The sequence below is a fragment of the Oncorhynchus keta genome, chromosome 34, assembly GCF_023373465.1.
Source record: "Oncorhynchus keta strain PuntledgeMale-10-30-2019 chromosome 34, Oket_V2, whole genome shotgun sequence".
In the NCBI taxonomy this organism is placed as follows: Eukaryota; Metazoa; Chordata; class Actinopteri; order Salmoniformes; family Salmonidae; genus Oncorhynchus; species Oncorhynchus keta.
The window spans coordinates 9,485,389-9,492,815 of NC_068454.1; the positions used below are offsets into that span (position 1 = coordinate 9,485,389).

Here is a 7,427-nt window from a genome sequence, read left to right on the forward strand (position 1 = left end):
ATAGAGGAAGAGAGAGTAGAGGGGTGATATAGAGGAAGAGAGAGTAGAGGAGGTGATATAGTGGAAGAGAGAGTAGAGGGGTGATATAGAGGAGGAGAGAGTGATATAGAGGGGAGTGATATAGTGGAAGAGAGAGTAGAGAGGGTGATATAGTGGAAGAGAGAGAGAGGGGTGATATAGAGAGGGAGAGTGAGGGGCTGATATAGAGGAAGAGAGAGTAGAGGAGGTGATATAGTGGAAGAGAGAGTAGAGGGGGTGATATAGAGGAGGAGAGAGTAGAGAGGGTGATATAGAGGAATAGAGAGTAGAGGGGGTGATATAGTGGAAGAGAGAGTAGAGAGGGTGATATAGTGGAAGAGAGAGTAGAGGAGGTGATAGTTATCTGAACAAAATGTAACATTTCCTAACCTTGTTGAAGGGAGTGGCCTTCATGATACATTTATGCAAAGGCGATTTGACCTAATATGTTTTTAGGGCAGAGCTGTATATCAACAACACAAATGTGGAACTGTACACCAGAAAGAGAAAAGATCAGAAGACAACATGTATTAAAAAAAGGCAAATTAGGAACATGTCATTTCCCCTACAGAAATCTCTAAACGTTTCAAATTAACAAGAAACAATTCAGTAACACTGTACCTTAAGTTGCCCCTACAGAAATCTCTAAACGTTTCAAATTAACAAGAAACAATTCAGTAACACTGTACCTTAAGTTGCCCCTACAGAAATCTCTAAACGTTTCAAATTAACAAGAAACAATTCAGTAACACTGTACCTTAAGTTGCCCCTACAGAAATCTCTAAACGTTTCAAATTAACAAGAAACAATTCAGTAACACTGTACCTTAAGTTGCCCCTACAGAAATCTCTAAATGTTTCAAAATGACAAGAAACAATTCAGTAACACTGTACCTTAAGTTTCCCCTACAGAAATCTCTAAACGTTTCAAATTAACAAGAAACAATTCAGTAACACTGTACCTTAAGTTGCCCCTACAGAAATCTCTAAACGTTTCAAATTAACAAGAAACAATTCAGTAACACTGTACCTTAAGTTGCCCCTACAGAAATCTCTAAACGTTTCAAATTAACAAGAAACAATTCAGTAACACTGTACCTTAAGTTGCCCCTACAGAAATCTCTAAACGTTTCAAATTAACAAGAAACAATTCAGTAACACTGTACCTTAAGTTGCCCCTACAACATACCTATGTAACTACACAGTAATACCTGTATGGAACTGCTTTGTAATTACATGGGTAACAGAATGCAGTGGTGTAGGTCGCTATGGTAAAGCGTTGCCAACAATTCAAATTAGCATTAGCATGTAACTACATCGTCATCAATGGAATGATACACTTAAAACAGATTAGTGTGTTTATGATATATGGACATGAACATAAAGTGTCACCCAGGGTCCATTAGTTTGGTTTTCTATATGCCAGGGGCTTCATGTGAGGCTTTGTGAGTCCTCCACACATATCGACTGGATGTGATGAGAGAAGAGGTTGAATAATTATATATGGAACGCGGTATGGAAGACAAGCAGCTGCAAAAACGGGAAGTTATCTGCCGCCTGATAGAACCAATTGAACCAGATGCAGCGAGAGCCCTGTGATTAGCATAGTGTTATCTCCGGCATTAAATGCTACTCCCAGCACCTATCCTGCGAAAAGCTGGGGACCGCTATCCTATCCTGCTGGGAGTAGCTGGGGACAGCTATCCTATCCTGCTGGGAGTAGCTGGGGACAGCTATCCTATCCTGCTGGGAGTAGCTGGGGACAGCTATCCTATCCTGCTGGGAGTAGCTGGGGACAGCTATCCTATCCTGCTGGGAGTAATAATAATATAATAATATAATATAATATAATATGCCATTTAGCAGACGCTTTTATCCAAAGCGACTTACAGTCATGTGTGCATACATTCTACGTATGGGTGGTCCCGGGAATCGAACCCACTACCCTGGCGTTACAAGCGCCATGCTCTACCAACTGTGCTACAGAAGGACCACAGCTGGGAGTAGCCGGGGACAGCTACTCCCAGCTACAGGGGACAGCTCACATAGATATGCACACACACTGTAAATACAGCTTTATAAAACCTGCTTTGAATTGTAATATAGATAATGTCTGATGAGCGACATTGTGATGATGAGCCCAGGCCTTCTGGGCGGAGGCTAACCACAGTTTAGTCTAAATTACACTATAGTGCCTGGAAATACGATGACATTGCGAAAGTAGACAAATATTTAGTAGGAAACAACTTTGCCAACATTAGCATGTCGTGAAATTTACTTTAGACAGTTGGCAATGTTGTCATTAGCTAGCAAGCTTTGTCATAAATATCTATCTTTGCTAACAATAAAATCCAGTGTTCTCCCGTCAATCTTAGCTAATGTAACAATGTATCTAAAATCAATCTGGCAACATCAAAATGGTGACAAAAGGTTTTTCCTATTAATTATTTGCCTCCTTGTTGTGACATATCATTGTATTTCCAAGTTACTGTAATACACCTTTGATGAAATATTCATCAAAACTCATTGACAATGCATTGAGTATAATGCTCAGTTGGGCATCAGTCCAAACGGAATGTTCAAAACAATTTTGGGAGGAAACATGCAACTCATGAATGCATACAACAACACCCCACCTATGCATGCACGTAAACAACAACATGTAAGCTACTGTTATATATATATATTTGAATTATTATTTATGTTTGGAAGTTGGACTTTAGCAAGTATAGCACGTTAGCACGTAGGGCATACCGATTGGTATCACCTCGTTAGTCAGTACGGGTTACGCCTGAATATTTCAAATACACCTTTGAGATAGAGTTTATGTCACTGACATCCAACTTGAGGGGTTATAAGATCGGTGGAATAATTTTTGAAAGTTGCATAAACACACAAGCTTATAAATAACAAAGCCATGGACTTGAAGTTGGAAGCCTTTGTGGAAAAGCCTAAATGGGAGATGCTAGATAAAAGTACTAAGGTGAATCTGCTCTTTTTTTGCAAAGCATTATAACATCAGTGGCATCTGGTGATACAAAAGCAGTAATCAAAGAGTTGATCGGTACTGTTCTGGTGGAGGAGGAAATCCTCTCAGAGAGAGGCTGATGAAATTAGCACTATGGACATGCTACTGCGAAAGGTAGAACTAAAGGCAATAACGGACCAACAGAAATAAAGACAAGGAAGACTTGAAGACAAGGAAAGGGAAAGAAAACATGAGGAGAGACTACAGCACAGGGAAAGACAAGATGAGTGTGCAGCCAAACAAGAAAGACTTCAAAATTCCATTTGATTACAAGAGAGGCCATCCAGTCAACCAATCCTGCACCCTCAACAGAGTTTGATCTTGGTCGAAACAGCTGACTTGTACCGCCTTTCAAGAAAAAAGGAGGTGGACGTATATTTTACTCAGTTTGAGGGGATTGCCACATCCCTAAAATGGCCACGAGATATTTAGTCACTGCTCCTTCAAAGAGTTCTTGTGGGAAAAGCTCAGAAAGTGTATGCTACTTTATCTCTTGACCAGAGTTCAGATTATGACACTGTTTAAGCAGCTATCCTTCGAGCTTACGAGTTGATCCCAGAGGTATAGAGACAACAGTTCCGTAAATTATGAAGACAGAATCACATAGGCATGTTGAGTTGGCAAGACAACAAGCATGTCTTGCAGATGAGTTTGTGTTGACACATAAACCTACCTTCACAAACAAAGCACCCAGTAGTAATCCCTACGCAAGAAGCAATCCAGAGAACTCACCGAATACTGCAAGATTTTAATCCATTTCTACAGTACACAAAGATAAAGATCGGCAGAAAACTGTTTTTTTTTTCGTATCCACCAGTTTGTCATTACTGCCGTTAGAAAGAACAAACTGTGGAACTCGAGTCTGAACTCGAGTCCGCACTGCTAAAGCTAACTCTCTCTCCTCTGCTCTCATCCTTCTAGACCTATCGGCTGCCTTCGATACTGTGAACCATCAGATCCTCCTCTCCACCCTCTCTGAGTTGGGCATCTCCGGCGCGGCCCACGCTTGGATTGCGTCCTACCTGACAGGTCGCTCCTACCAGGTGGCGTGGCGAGAATCTGTCTCCTCACCACGCGCTCTCACCACTGGTGTCCCCCAGGGCTCTGTTCTAGGCCCTCTCCTATTCTCGCTATACACCAAGTCACTTGGCTCTGTCATAACCTCACATGGTCTCTCCTATCATTGCTATGCAGACGACACACAATTAATCTTCTCCTTTCCCCCTTCTGATGACCAGGTGGCGAATCGCATCTCTGCATGTCTGGCAGACATATCAGTGTGGATGACGGACCACCACCTCAAGCTGAACCTCGGCAAGACGGAGCTGCTCTTCCTCCCGGGGAAGGACTGCCCGTTCCATGATCTCGCCATCACGGTTGACAACTCCATTGTGTCCTCCTCCCAGAGCGCTAAGAACCTTGGCGTGATCCTGGACAACACCCTGTCGTTCTCAACTAACATCAAGGCGGTGGCCCGTTCCTGTAGGTTCATGCTCTACAACATCCGCAGAGTACGACCCTGCCTCACACAGGAAGCGGCGCAGGTCCTAATCCAGGCACTTGTCATCTCCCGTCTGGATTACTGCAACTCGCTGTTGGCTGGGCTCCCTGCCTGTGCCATTAAACCCCTACAACTCATCCAGAACGCCGCAGCCCGTCTGGTGTTCAACCTTACATTTACATTTACATTTAAGTCATTTAGCAGACGCTCTTATCCAGAGCGACTTACAAATTGGTGCATACACCTTATGACAACCAGTGGAACAGCCACTTGCATCTAAATCTTGTTGGGGGAGAAGGATTACCTACCCTTACTTACCCTATCCTAGGTATTCCTTGAAGAGGTGGGGTTTCAGGTGTCTCCGGAGGTGGTGATTGACTCCGCTGTCCTGGCGTCGTGAGGGAGTTTGTTCCACCATTGGGGGCCAGAGCAGCGAACAGTTTTGACTGGGCTGAGCGGGAACTGTACTTCCTCAGTGGTAGGGACCAGGCCAGAGGTGGATGAACGCAGTGCCCTTGTTTGGGTGTAGGGCCTGATCAGAGCCTGGAGGTACTGAGGTGCCGTTCCCCTCACAGCTCCGTAGGCGAGCACCATGGTCTTGTAGCGGATGCGAGCTTCAACTGGAAGCCAGTGGAGAGAGCGGAGGAGCGGGGTGACGTGAGAGAACTTGGGAAGGTTGAACACCAGACGGGCTGCGGCGTTCTGGATGAGTTGTAGGGGTTTAATGGCACAGGCAGGGAGCCCAGCCAACAGCGAGTTGCAGTAATCAAGACGGGAGATGACAAGTGCCTGGATTAGGACCTGCGCCGCTTCCTGTGTGAGGCAGGGTCGTACTCTGCGGATGTTGTAGAGCATGAACCTACAGGAACGGGACACCTTCCCAAGTTCTCTCACGTCACCCCGCTCCTCCGCTCTCTCCACTGGCTTCCAGTTGAAGCTCGCATCCGCTACAAGACCATGGTGCTTGCCTACGGAGCTGTGAGGGGAACGGCACCTCAGTACCTCCAGGCTCTGATCAGGCCCTACACCCAAACAAGGGCACTGCGTTCATCCACCTCTGGCCTGCTCGCCTCCCTACCACTGAGGAAGTACAGTTCCCGCTCAGCCCAGTCAAAACTGTTCGCTGCTCTGGCCCCCCAATGGTGGAACAAACTCCCTCACGACGCCAGGACAGCGGAGTCAATCACCACCTTCCGGAGACACCTGAAACCCCACCTCTTTAAGGAATACCTAGGATAGGATAAGTAATCCTTCTCACCCCCCCTAAAAGATTTAGATGCACTATTGTAAAGTGGCTGTTCCACTGGATGTCATAAGGTGAATGCACCAATTTGTAAGTCGCTCTGGATAAGAGCGTCTGCTAAATGACTTAAATGTAAATGTAAATGTGATCTTATTTGTGTTTCGGTTGTCGGTGGAGTGAGGCCTAGTCTACCGGTGAAGGGGGTCTCATTCATTTTGGGAAATTATTTGGCTGGAGATTGTTCCCAACATGTGCCGTTACACATACTATGTCTAAGAAAGTTGCAAGTAGCAAGTCAAAGGTGTGCGAGTTTGTAGGACCACTGAAGGAAGAAAGCGTACCTACATGCTTCGATGACTAGGAAGCATTTGATTGCTGAGCAGAGTAAAAATGTTTCCCTCTTCCCTCTTTTTTTCTGATATACATCCAGAGGAGGAGTTTGATGAAGTTCATGTGGGTTACTTTGACAGAGATGGTGGTCTAATTGGCCCAGTGTGTCGCAAGTCGTTCCAATTGCGCTTTGACAAGAGATACTGAGGTTGGCTCACAATGGTAGTATGGCCGTCTTGGGCTCAACAAGACCCATAGTCTTGGGCTCAACAAGACCCATAGTCTTGGGCTCAACAAGACGTATGAATGTATTTTGCGTAACTTCCTCTGTCCTGGTCTGAAACAGGATGTTATGGTTTACTGTAAATCATCGCGTTTGCCAGATGATGGGTACACCGAACCAAGCTGTTACCAGTTGTTACCGGTTGCACATTTGCAGTCTGTTTCTGCTTTTCACAACCCTTTCAGCAGGGTTCTGGTGGATTATGTTAGTCCTTTCCCCAAAGCAAAGAGGGGTAAACCGTTTCTCTTGACCATCATGTGGCTGCCACTCGTTTCCCTGAGGCCATTCCACTGGCCACTCGTTTCCCTGAGGCCATTCCACTGGCCACTCGTTTCCCTGAGGCCATTCCACTGGCCACTCGTTTCCCTGAGGCCATTCCACTGGCCACTCGTTTCCCTGAGGCCATTCCACTGGCCACTCGTTTCCCTGAGGCCATTCCACTGGCCACTCATTTCCCTGAGGCCATTCCACTGGCCACTCGTTTCCCTGAGGCCATTCCACTGGCCACTCGTTTCCCTGAGGCCATTCCACTGGCCACTTGTTTCCCTGAGGCCATTCCACTGGCCACTCGTTTCCCTGAGGCCATTCCACTGGCCACTCGTTTCCCTGAGGCCATTCCACTGGCCACTCGTTTCCCTGAGGCCATTCCACTGGCCACTCGTTTCCCTGAGGCCATTCCACTGGCCACTCGTTTCCCTGAGGCCATTCCACTGGCCACTCGTTTCCCTGAGGCCATTCCACTGGCCACTCGTTTCCCTGAGGCCATTCCACTGGCCACTCGTTTCCCTGAGGCCATTCCACTGGCCACTCGTTTCCCTGAGGCCATTCCACTGGCCACTCGTTTCCCTGAGGCCATTCCACTGGCCACTCGTTTCCCTGAGGCCATTCCACTGAGGAAAATCACCAGAGGAAAGTTGTTACGAATATTGCAAGAGTTTCCCCCTTGAAATCAGACATGTCCATGGTAAGGACAACTTGATTGCTGATTGACTTTCAATGGTGGGCAGTCAATAGGTTGTGTTTTG

General features: G+C 46.2%; 1 long non-coding RNA gene across 1 annotated transcript; it reads right to left on the reverse strand.

Annotated features, from left to right (window-relative positions):
• Positions 1 to 531: 531 nt before the first annotated feature.
• On the reverse strand, positions 532 to 3,908 carry LOC127914981 (uncharacterized). The gene is made up of 2 exons (XR_008089706.1): positions 980 to 3,908; positions 532 to 843 (listed from the first exon to the last, which is right to left on the reverse strand). It is a non-coding gene; the product is annotated as an uncharacterized LOC127914981 (long non-coding RNA).
• Between the last annotated feature and the right edge of the window lie 3,519 nt (positions 3,909 to 7,427).